An 11,006-nucleotide genomic window follows, 5' to 3' on the forward strand; every position below is an offset into this window, starting at 1 on the left:
GGAGGTAGCCTCATGTGGGACTCATCCCATGACCCCGGGATCATGACCTGAGCTCAAGGCAGATGCTCAACCATCAAGCCACCTAGGTGCCTCAAGGTGCTTCTTTGTAAGGTACATCTGAAAATTTTTTCAGCAAGAGTTTCTGAGGGATCAATACTCAGAGCCTATGTGAGAAACATCTATTTTGTTCTTTGTTTTCATTACTGAATTTCCACACCCTCCACAGTTTCTGCACTGCCCACTGCCTCCACCCAGGCCCAACCCCAGCTCCCCTCACTGGACATCCACAACCCATCCCAACTGCACTCTAGATGATTTTTTTTTAAAGATAGATTTATTTATTTATTTATTTATTTATTTATTTATTTATTTATGATAGAGAGAGAGAGGCAGAGACACAGGAGGAGGGAGAAGTAGGCTCCACGCCAGGAGCCCAACGTGGGACTCGATCCTGGGACTCCAGGATCGCGCCCTGGGCCAAAGGCAGGCGCTAAACCGCTGAGCTACCCAGGGATCCCCGATTCTTTTTTTTTTTTTTTAAGATTTTATTTATTCATTCATTCATTCATTCATTCATTCATTCATTCATGAGAGATAGAGAGAGAGAGGCAGAGACACAGGCAGAGGGAGAAGCAGGCTCCATGCAGGGAGCCTGACGTGGGACTCCGTCCGGGTCTCCAGGATCAGGCCTGGACTGAAGGTGGCGCTAAACCGCTGAGCCACTGGGGCTGCCCTAGATGATTCTTTTACTCCTAGTCTTTTCTCAGGCTGTTGCTAGATAGATGTTTCTTTTGTTTTTGTTTTTGTTTTTGTTTTTTTAGATAGATGTTTCTAAAGTGCAATCTGTGCCCCCCACCTCAATGGCCTTGGTCTTCCAGTTGTCAACTGTCATTATCTGACCAAGGGGCCTTTCATAATCTGCCCACCTCCTGGCTCCACCTTCCCCATCTCAAGCCAAGGGCGCCTTCCAAGTCCTCCCACAGGACTCACTGGCTGGGAAAGATTGTTATCTACAAACAACCGTCATCAGATAAGCCAAAAGCAAAGGAGGTGGAATGTTGTCATACACCAAGCTTCTATGGGTAAAAGTGCGGGTCCTCCCGCCTGGATAAAACACCACACCATGTGTGTACTTTGTCATGATTCCATTTGTTTTGGCCTTACTCTTTGAGTCAGGAGGTATATGTTTTAAAAAAAATCATCTCGGGCAGCCCAGGTGGCTCAGTGGTTTAACGCGGCCTCCAGCACCGCCCCCATCAAGTCCCACCTCAGGCTCCCTGCATGGAGCCTGCTTCTCCCTGTGTCTCTGCCTCTCTCTCTCCTCTCTGTGTTTCTCATGAAGAAATAAATAAAATCTTAACAAAATAAAATAAAAAATCATCTCTATTGAGGTACAGTTTATATACAATAGAATTCATAGCTTTTTAAGTGTACAGGTGGATGAGTTCTGACAAATATATATGCCCTCGTAACTACTACTACCATCAAGATATTTTAGAACTCTTAATTCTATTCCATTTCTCTATACATTTATCCGTATGCCAGTGCCGCACCATCTTGATTTTGAAATTTTGAAATCGGGAAGAATGAGTCCTTGAACTTTGTTCTTTTTTTTCTTTTTTAGATTTTATTTATTTACTCATGAGACACACAGAGAGAGGCAGAGACATAGGCAGAGGGAGAAGCAGGCTCCCTGTGGGGAGCCCGATGTGGGACTCAATCCCAGGACCTGGAGATTATGACCTGACTCAAAGGCACTCAACCACTGAGCCACGCATGTGTTCTTCAAACTTTGTTCTTTTTCAAGATTGCTTTAGCAACTATGCATCCTTTGCAATTCCGTATGAATTTAAAAACCAGCTTGTCAATTTCTACAAAGAAGCCAGCTGGAAGTCTGATAAGGATTGTGTTGATCTATAGATCCATTTGGGGAGTATTGCCATCTTAATAATATTAAGTTTTCGATGGGGACACCTGGATGGCTCAGTGGTTAAGCTCTGCTTTCCACTCAGGGTATGATCCTGGAGTTTAGGAGTCAAGTTCCGCATTGGGCTCCCTGAGGGGAGCTTACTTTTCCTTCTGCCTATGTCTCTGCCTCTTTCTCTCTGTGTCTTTCATGAATAAATAAATAAAATCTTAAAAATGTATATATTAAGTTTTCGATCCATCAGTGTGGGATGTTTTCCCATTGACTTATATAGTCTTAAATGTCACTCAACAATGTTTTTGTAAGTTTTCAGAGTATTAGTTTTGTACTTCTTTTGTCAAATTTATTCCCAAATGTTTTATTCTTTTGATGCTATTGTAAATGGAACTGTTTCCTTATTTTCATTTTTATCTAATTTCATTAGAAGTTCATTGCTAGTTTATAGGAATGTGATTTTAAAAATATTTATCATGTATCCTGCAAACTTGCTGGATGGGTGCCTTTATTAATTCTAATAGCTTTTGTGTGAATTCTTTAAGTTTTCTTTTTTTATTTTAAGATTTTATTTATTTGTTTGAAAACAAGAGAGAACAAGAGAGCATGAATGGTGGGGAAGAGCATGAATGGTGGGGAAGGGCAGAGGGAGAGGGAGAAGCAGACTCCCCACTGAGTGGGGAGCATGATGCAGGGCTCGATCTCAGGACCCTGAGATCATCACCTGAGCCAAAGGCAAATGCTTAACTGACTGAGCCACTAGGCACCCCCTTAGGTTTTCTACATACAAGATCACATCTTCTCCCTTTCTAATATAGATTCTTTATATTTCTTTTTGCTAATTTCCCTGCCCAGAACCTCTAGTACAACATTGAATGGAGGTGGTGAAGTGGATATCTGTGTCTTGTTCCTAATCTTACAAGGAAACTATTCAATCTTTTACCATTAAGTGTGATATTAGCTGTGGATTTTTCATAGATGCTCTCATCAGGGTAAGGAAGCTGTGTTCTATTCCTTATGTATTTTTTTAAAAGTTTTTTTTTAAGATTTTATTTATTTATTCATGAGAGACACAGAGAGAGAGAGAGAGAGAGAGAGGCAGAGACAGGCAGAGGGAGAGGGAGAAGCAGGCTCCATGTAGGGAGCCCAATGCGGGACTTGATGCCAGGACTCCAGGATCACGCTCTGGGCCAAAGTTAGGCACTAAACCTCTGAGCCACCCAAGGATCCCCTACTCCTTGTGTATTGAGAGCTCTTATTATAAAATGTGTTGGACCTTGTCAAATGCTTTTTCTGCATTTGTTGAGATAATCACGTGTTTATTTTTTATTCTGTTGATATAATACGATGTATTCATATATATTACATTCATTATCAGATATTAAACCAATTATGCATTCTAAGGATAAATCCTACTTGGTTATGGTATATAATTCTTTTTACATGTTGCTAGATTTGGCTTATGGATTTGGGGATTTTTTTTTTAAAGATTATTTATTTATTTATTTATTTGGGAGAGTGAGAAAGCAAACATGAGTGTGAAAGGGGCAGAGGGAAGGGAGAAGCAGACTGCGTGCTGAGCAGGGAGTATGACATGGGGCTCGATCCCAGGACCCTGAGATCATGACCAGAGCTGAAGTTAGACACGTAACTGACTGAGCCACCCAGGAGCCCTTGATTTGGGAATTTTTACATCCATATTCACAAGAGGTTTTAGTTTATAGCTTTCTTGGAGAGTTTATAGTTTTGTATGATTTTGGTATAGCACAATATTGGCCTGATACAATGGGTTGGGAAGTGTTCCCTTCAATTTTTGGGAAGTTTTTGTGAAGAACTGGTATTAATTCTTCTTTAAATGATTGGTGGTAGTCACTATTGAAGTCATCTGGGCCTGGACTTTGTGTGCTGTTTTTTAAAACTTTTTTTTTAAAAAGATTTTATTTATTTATTCATGAGAAACACAGAGAGGGCAGAGACACAGGCAGAGAGAGAGGGAGAAGCAGGCTCCATGCAGGAAGCCCGATATGGGACTTGATCCCGGGACTCCAGGATCATGCCCTGAGCCAAAAGCAGGCACTAAACTGCTGAGCCACCCAGAAATCCCCTAAAACTTTTTTTTAAGTTTGTTTATTTATTTATTTGAGAGAGAGCAAGCATGAGCAGGATGAGGGGCAGAAGGAGATCAGGGAGCCAGACGCAGGGCTTTATTCCAGAACTCCAGGATCATGATCTCAGCCACAGGCAGACACTTAGCCGAATGAGCCTCCCAGGCACCCCATGTGTGTAGTTTTTTTGATTACTAATTCTCAATCTCTTTATGTGTTAGAGATGTATCCAGATGGTTTATTTCTTGTTGAGTTGGTTTTAGTAGCTTGTGTCTTTCTAGGAATGTGTCCATTTTTTTCTAAGTTACCTAGTTTATTGGCATACAATTACTTATAATATTTCTTTTTTAAAGGAGTTTATTTAATCACAAGAGACACAGAGAGAGAGAGAGAGAGGCAGAGACATAGGCAGAGGGAGAAGCAGGTTAAGGCAGGAAGGCTGATGTGGGATTTGATCCCAGGACTCCGGGATTACACCTTGAGCCAAAGGCAGTTGCTCAACCGCTGAGCCACCTAGGCATCCCAATCCTCTTTATTTCTGTAAGGGCATTAATAATGTCCCCTCTTTGACTCCTGATATTTATGTCTTCTTTCTCTTTCTCTCTTTTTTTTCTTTTGAGAGAGAGTGTGAGCTTTTGGTTTCATTGATTTTTGTCTTTTATTTTCCTATTTTTTATTTCATTCATTTCTACTCTCATCTTCATTTCCTTCCTTCTACATGCTTCAGGTTTAGTTTTCTCTTCCTTTTTTCCAGTGTTTTAAGGTGAAAGTTTAGGTTATTGATTTGAGCTCTTTCTTCTTTTTAATACAGGCATTTACAGTCATATATTTCCCTCTAAGCATTGCTTTGGCTGCATCCCATAAACTTTGGTATGCTGTGCCTTCATTTTTAGTCATCTCAAAATATTTTCTAATTTCCTTATTGATTTTTCCCTTGCCTTTGAAATATGGTTATTTAGGGGTGTGTTGTTTTTAATTTCCACAAATTTGTTTCCCAAATTTCTTGCTATAATTAATTTCTAATTTCATTCAACTGTGTTCAGAGAAACTTTTAAATTTATTGAGGTTTTATTTTTTTGGCTTGGCATGTGGTTTATCCTGAACAGCATTCCATGTGTATTTTAGAAGAATGTATATTCTGCTGTTTTGGGTCTCTTTCAGTTTCAAGGAATCTTATAATTACATTGGGCCCACTTGGATAATCTGGGATAATCTTTTTTTAAAAAAGATTTTATTTATTTATTTATTCATAGAGACACAGAGAAAGAGAGAGAGAGAGAGAGAGGCAGAGAGAGAAGCAGGCTCCATGCAGAGAGCTTGACGTGGGACTCGATCCAGGGTCTCCAGGATCACACCCTGGGCTGCAGGCAGTGCTAAACCGTTGTCACCGGGGCTGCCCAATCTGGGATAATCTATTTTAAGCTTAGCTGATTAGTAAATTTTATTCCCTCTGCAACCTTAGTTCCCCCTTTTTCATGCAATGTTCACAGGTTTTGTCGACTAGGATATGGACATTTGGGGGTGGGGTGAGGTTATTATTCTGCTTACCAAAGTAGGCAAGAACCATGTGAAGCTTCTTTTTGGGGTATCATGTTTGCCAAAAACAAAACAAAACAAAACAAATCTCCCCTTCCACATAGCCAGGGGAAGGCAATAGTATGGAGGCAAAGTAACTTTTACTCTAAAATTATTCTCATGGTTTTGCAGACATTGAAGTATTTTATTTAAATTCTCAATATTTAGACTTAGGACAAAATACAATTCAAATACTTTCTTTTTTTAAAAGATTTTATTTATTTATTCATGAAAGACACACACGCGCACATGCACACACACAGAAGCAGAGATACAGGCAGAGGGAGAAGCAGGCTCCATGCAGGGAGCCTGACATGGGACTTGATCCCGGGCCTCCAGGATCAGGCCCTGGGCTGAAGGTGGCACTAAACCGCTGAGCCACCCGGACTGCCCCAAATACTTTCTAAAATGAAGTTTTGCTAACTGTCACATAAGACCCACCATTGTTTAACAGCAGCTTTTCTGTTTTATGACTTAACTGTCATAAAATAAATAGAACACAAATGACAGGTTCTCCATATGGTAAGCTGTCAAGGAAAAGCAGGGGGGGGGGCACCTGAGTGGCTCAGTTGGTTGAGCTTCTATGGCTCTTGGTCTCAGCTCAGGTCTTGATCTCAGGGTTGTGGGTTTGAACTCTCTGTTGGGCTCCATGCTGGGCATGGGACCTACTTAAAAAAAATAAAAGAAAGTATGAACCATTAGCAAGTAGCTCTCGAAATTTTTATTTTATTTTATTTTATTTATTCATGAGAGACAGACAGAGAGAGAGGCCGAGACACAGGCAGAGGAAGAAGCAGGTTCCATGCAGGGAACCTGATGTGGGACTGGATCCCGGTCTCTAGGATCACACCCTGGGCTGAAGGTGGCGCTAAACTGCTGAGCCACCCAGGGATCCCCAGCTCTTGAAATCTTATAGTGGGTTGAACAATTATTTTCTCCTAAAGTCTTTGTGGGTCCCTGTTAGCTAAGCTTAAAGTTACTATTTTTTAAAAATATTTTTATTTATTTATTCATGAGAGATACAGAAAGAGAGAAAGGCAAAGACACAGGCAGAGGGAGAAGCAGGCTCCCTGCAAGGAGCCTGATGTGGGACTCCATCCTGGACCTCAGGATCGCGCCCTGAGCTGAAGGTAGACGTCCAACCGCTGAACCACTCAGGTGTCCCATAAAGTTTCTATTTTATGGGAATAGAAAGGAAAGGGAAAGATAACTTTGCATGCAAAAGACAGAGGAAGGGTTGCTTCCATATCTTGGCTATTGTAAATAATACTGCAATAAACATAGGGGTGCATATTAAAAAAAAGAGGAAGGACTTTCCAAAGCACACATACATAATACATATGTTTATAATGTATACATATGTGCATGTGTAATTATATGTTTCGTGTATATATATAATTTTCTGTTTATAAAAGTAAACACTCATAAAAACTTCAAATATCACATCACAGAAATACTGTATTGAGCTGTATGAAATTTCCAATATTTCAGGATGCCTGGGTGGCTCAGCGGTTGAACATTTACCTTTGGCGCATGATCCCGGAGTACCAGGATTGAGTCCCACATTGTGCTCCCCGCATGGAGCCTGCTTCTCTCTCTGCCTATGTCTCTGCCTCTCTGTGTGTCTCTCATGAATAAATAAATAAAATCTGAAAAAAATTTCCAATATTTCACTATTTTTTGACCTACAAACACAGTGATTTTATACTGTTCAACCTAGTAATATAGCAAGAAGAACTCCCTGTAATCTCCATGCCCTGGAGAGAACCACTGGCATTTGGTATGTATTTCTCCAGGCTGGAGAGTATGTCTGTGCATGTTCATGGTTAGTGGAGTTATTACCACAAGAACATAGCATGGATGTTGCAACCCACTTTCTAAACACTTTGTAGAGCAAAGCAAATCCTAGGACTGGTTGTGCTGCTTCCCCTTTCTGGGGCTTCCATTCCTCATCTGTGGAAATGGAACGAAGGTTTCAGTGCCAGTTTTTTATTGCCTCTCAGCTCCAAATTCATTGTATCTGCCTGTGAAAAACGGATCTGGGCTCTTTAAATAGTTTTCTTTGCCCGGTGGAACAATGGTAAATTTTGCCAGCAGAGGGCGCTGACAGCCATTTCTTGAAGAAGAGGCTTTGCTTCCTAGTGATGAGGCTTCTCTCACCTGGCTTCTGCAGTAGGCTTAGCTTCTCCAGCTCAGCTCCGGCCCCCAGGGAACAGCTTTTCCAGCTCCAGGCTCCTCCAGCACAGGAAGCCAGCCGGACCCACCATCAGCTGCTTCCCCTTAGCACCCCACTCCCACCCTGGGAGTAGTGGAGGGCCTCTTCCCCAGCCGCCTTAAAGTATGTTACCAGCAAGTTCCATGGGGCCTGCACAGTACTTCAGCAACTTCTCTACTATTCAGTGAGCTACAGATGTTCCCTCTCCAACCAGGTCTGTACCTCAGACTTGGGCCTGGATGGGGGCAGTTCTGGCTGGGGGAGGAAGTGCTCTATCTCTGCACTGGGATGACCGTCTCTAGAGTATTTTTCCTTCTTACTAGCCAATCCCTGTTACTCCGATCCCGTTACAGTTAATAATTCCTTATGTTAGACTTTCCCCGTTCAAATTACTTTTTGACCCTATCTATTGTTATGAGGATCGCAAGGAGGAAGAGCACCCAGCTCAGTGCCTGACATGCCGGGAGGACTCAGAAAACAGCAGTGAGGGCAGCCCGGTGGTGCAGCGGTTTAGCGCCGCCTGCAGCCCAGGACGTGATCCTGGAGACCCTGGATGAGTCCTGCGTCAGGCTCTCTGCATGGAGCCTGCTTCTCCCCCTGCCTATGTCTCTGCCTCTCTCTCTGTGTCTCTATGAATAAATAAATAAAATATTTTTTTTAAAAAAGAAGAAAACAACAGTGACATCATCGTCATCATCATTGTCATCGTCACCATCATGTCTCCACACCAATACCTATAGAACAGCCTCTTTTGTATTAGCCATTGTTGTGGTTTCCTAGTATGGGTAGAGTTTTGAATCCCTCCACTCCTGCTGGACATGTAGATCACTCCACTTTTCCATTATTACAAGCAACCCTCTGATCCACATCTACTGAGCACCAGCTACATGCTATGCACTGAAGCAATTACATACAGTAACTCACAAACCCTCCAATGTACCTGCTGTATTAATTTCCACAAATTTAGCAGCTTAAATTTATTATCTTACAGTTCCGGATTCCAAAATCTAAAACAAAGGTGTCATCAGGGCTGCATCCCTTCTGACGACTGCAAGGAAGAGTCTGTCTTTTCCAGCTTCTAGAAGGCTGCCTGCATTCCTTGGCTCATGACCCCTCCCTCACACCACTCCGCCCTCTTGCTCCCACTGGTACATCTGTCACTCAATGTGACCCTCCTGCCTCATGCGCAGAAAGAGCGTTATTGCATCAGGTCTACGTGGATCACCAGGAAACCTCCCCATCTCAAGACCTTTGACTTGATGACAACAGTGAAGTCCCCTTTTACCATGTAAGGTAACATATTCACAGGGTCCAGGGATTAAGTGGTGGATGTATGTGAGCAGACTTTATTCTTCATTTGTGGCTGTGCTTTCTGGTGTGCCCTCCCTAGTCTGCTCTAGGCTCAGTCCCTACCTCCCTGCTGTCCTTCTGTGCACTGGGAACTCCCAGATTTCTCCCAACCACTGGCTTTCTCTTTCTGCACCCATTTCCTCTCTGGGTGTGGCCCCATGCACTGCACAGACAAATCATTTGGCAGGTGCTTAAGAGAACATGCCACTAACTAAATGCCACTACATGAACCCTATGTTCTTAAACTGTCCCCTTCAACCATGACTCCAAAATGTCATCTCCATCATGTCACACTCACACACAGCTCAGGCTCTGGCTTACCTCTTCTGGCCTCTGTATTCTGGCATTCAAGACCTCAAATTGCCCCCATCACCACCCCACAATGTTGCAAATTCCATATTTACAAGACAGTCCTCACTGTTTTCCTATAGAAGCTGCACGGGAAAATCTCTAGTGGTTATTTCTATTCTGCTCTGAGCAGCCAGCACCCTGTCCAACCCTCCCTCTGTGTGACCATCCGTCACAGGGGCTTGGATAAGGAAAGGGAGACCAGGAGTCTGTGCCAAGTGGCTGTTCTGTCACGTGACTTGCAGGGACTGTTTATTCCAATTTATTAGATGAGGGAGCCAAGGCTTTCAGGGGATAAGGTGAGAGGAGCCAGTGAGAGGAGTTGAGCAGGAGTTTAAGATTTTATTTATTTATTTATTTGAGAGTGAGAGAGAAAGCACGAGTGGGGTGAGAAGCAGAAGGAGAAGCAGACTCCCTGCTGAACAGGGATCCCAATGTGGCACTCAATCCCAGGACTTGGATCATGACCTGAGCCAGGGGCAGACGCTTAAGCAACTAAGCCACTAGGCGAGGAATTTGAACCCATCTCTCCTGACTTTGACATCCTTGCTCTTGAATCTGTTCTGGAGGGCCTCCCAACTAACATTTCATAATCAGTTCTAGGATCTCACCCATGCCCTGTAGGGTGTGGCTGCAGGACCGTCCCCAACCCTGGGTCCCCTGAGACCCCCCCCCGAAGGGGGGGTCTTTGCCTGCCCAGTGTCCAGGCATTTGAGCCGCTAACACCATTTTGCCACAGGATATGCCTGCCTGCACAGGCAATGTGGGGCCTGGAAAAGATGCTGGCCTTGTAAACCAGACAGCCAGGTCTGCTGCGCCCAGGAGAGCAGGGGCCTCTCCTGGCCCTCTGGCCTCTTCTGGACTTTCTGGGCCATTCCCCCTCCACTTTTCTCTTTTCCAGAGTTACTGCTTCTTCCCTCCCTGCCGCAGGGTTTCTGGACCTCCCCTAGGCCTTTGCTTCACTCTCTGCCATGCCCTGGCCCTGCTTTTAGGGCCTCTGTCTCCTTGGGCTTCTTCCCTGATCAGTCATTCCACCAATACCCATGCCTCACTGGATCCCGGAGCCGCCCACTGGCTGGTGGGAGAGAACATCTGGCTTGGGGACAGTCGTCCTCCCCAGTTCTCTATCTACCCCACTTCTCACTTCACCCCTTCGCGTCTGCCTATGACTTCCTCTTCCATCTGTCTCTGTATCCCTGCCTCTGTGTGACCATCCGTCACAGGGGCTTGGATAAGGAAAGCCCATCCTCGGTTTCTCCATCCCCTGTCCCTTCTCAAGTTCTCATCCCCATGGTAATGAGGGGAGGTGGACTCTACCACCACCTATATTTTAGATACAAGGACACAGAGGCTCAGAGATTTGAGGTGGCCCGCTGGAGCTACGCACCTGGTAATCGGCGCCACCTGGCCGGCAAGGCCCCGCCGCGCCGCCTGCAGTTGGTCAACGCGCCGTCCGCCCCGCCCCCGCCTGCCCCGCCCCCGCCCAGGCCCC

The sequence above is a fragment of the Vulpes vulpes genome, chromosome 5 (genome assembly GCF_048418805.1).
Source record: "Vulpes vulpes isolate BD-2025 chromosome 5, VulVul3, whole genome shotgun sequence".
Taxonomy (NCBI): domain Eukaryota; kingdom Metazoa; phylum Chordata; class Mammalia; order Carnivora; family Canidae; genus Vulpes; species Vulpes vulpes.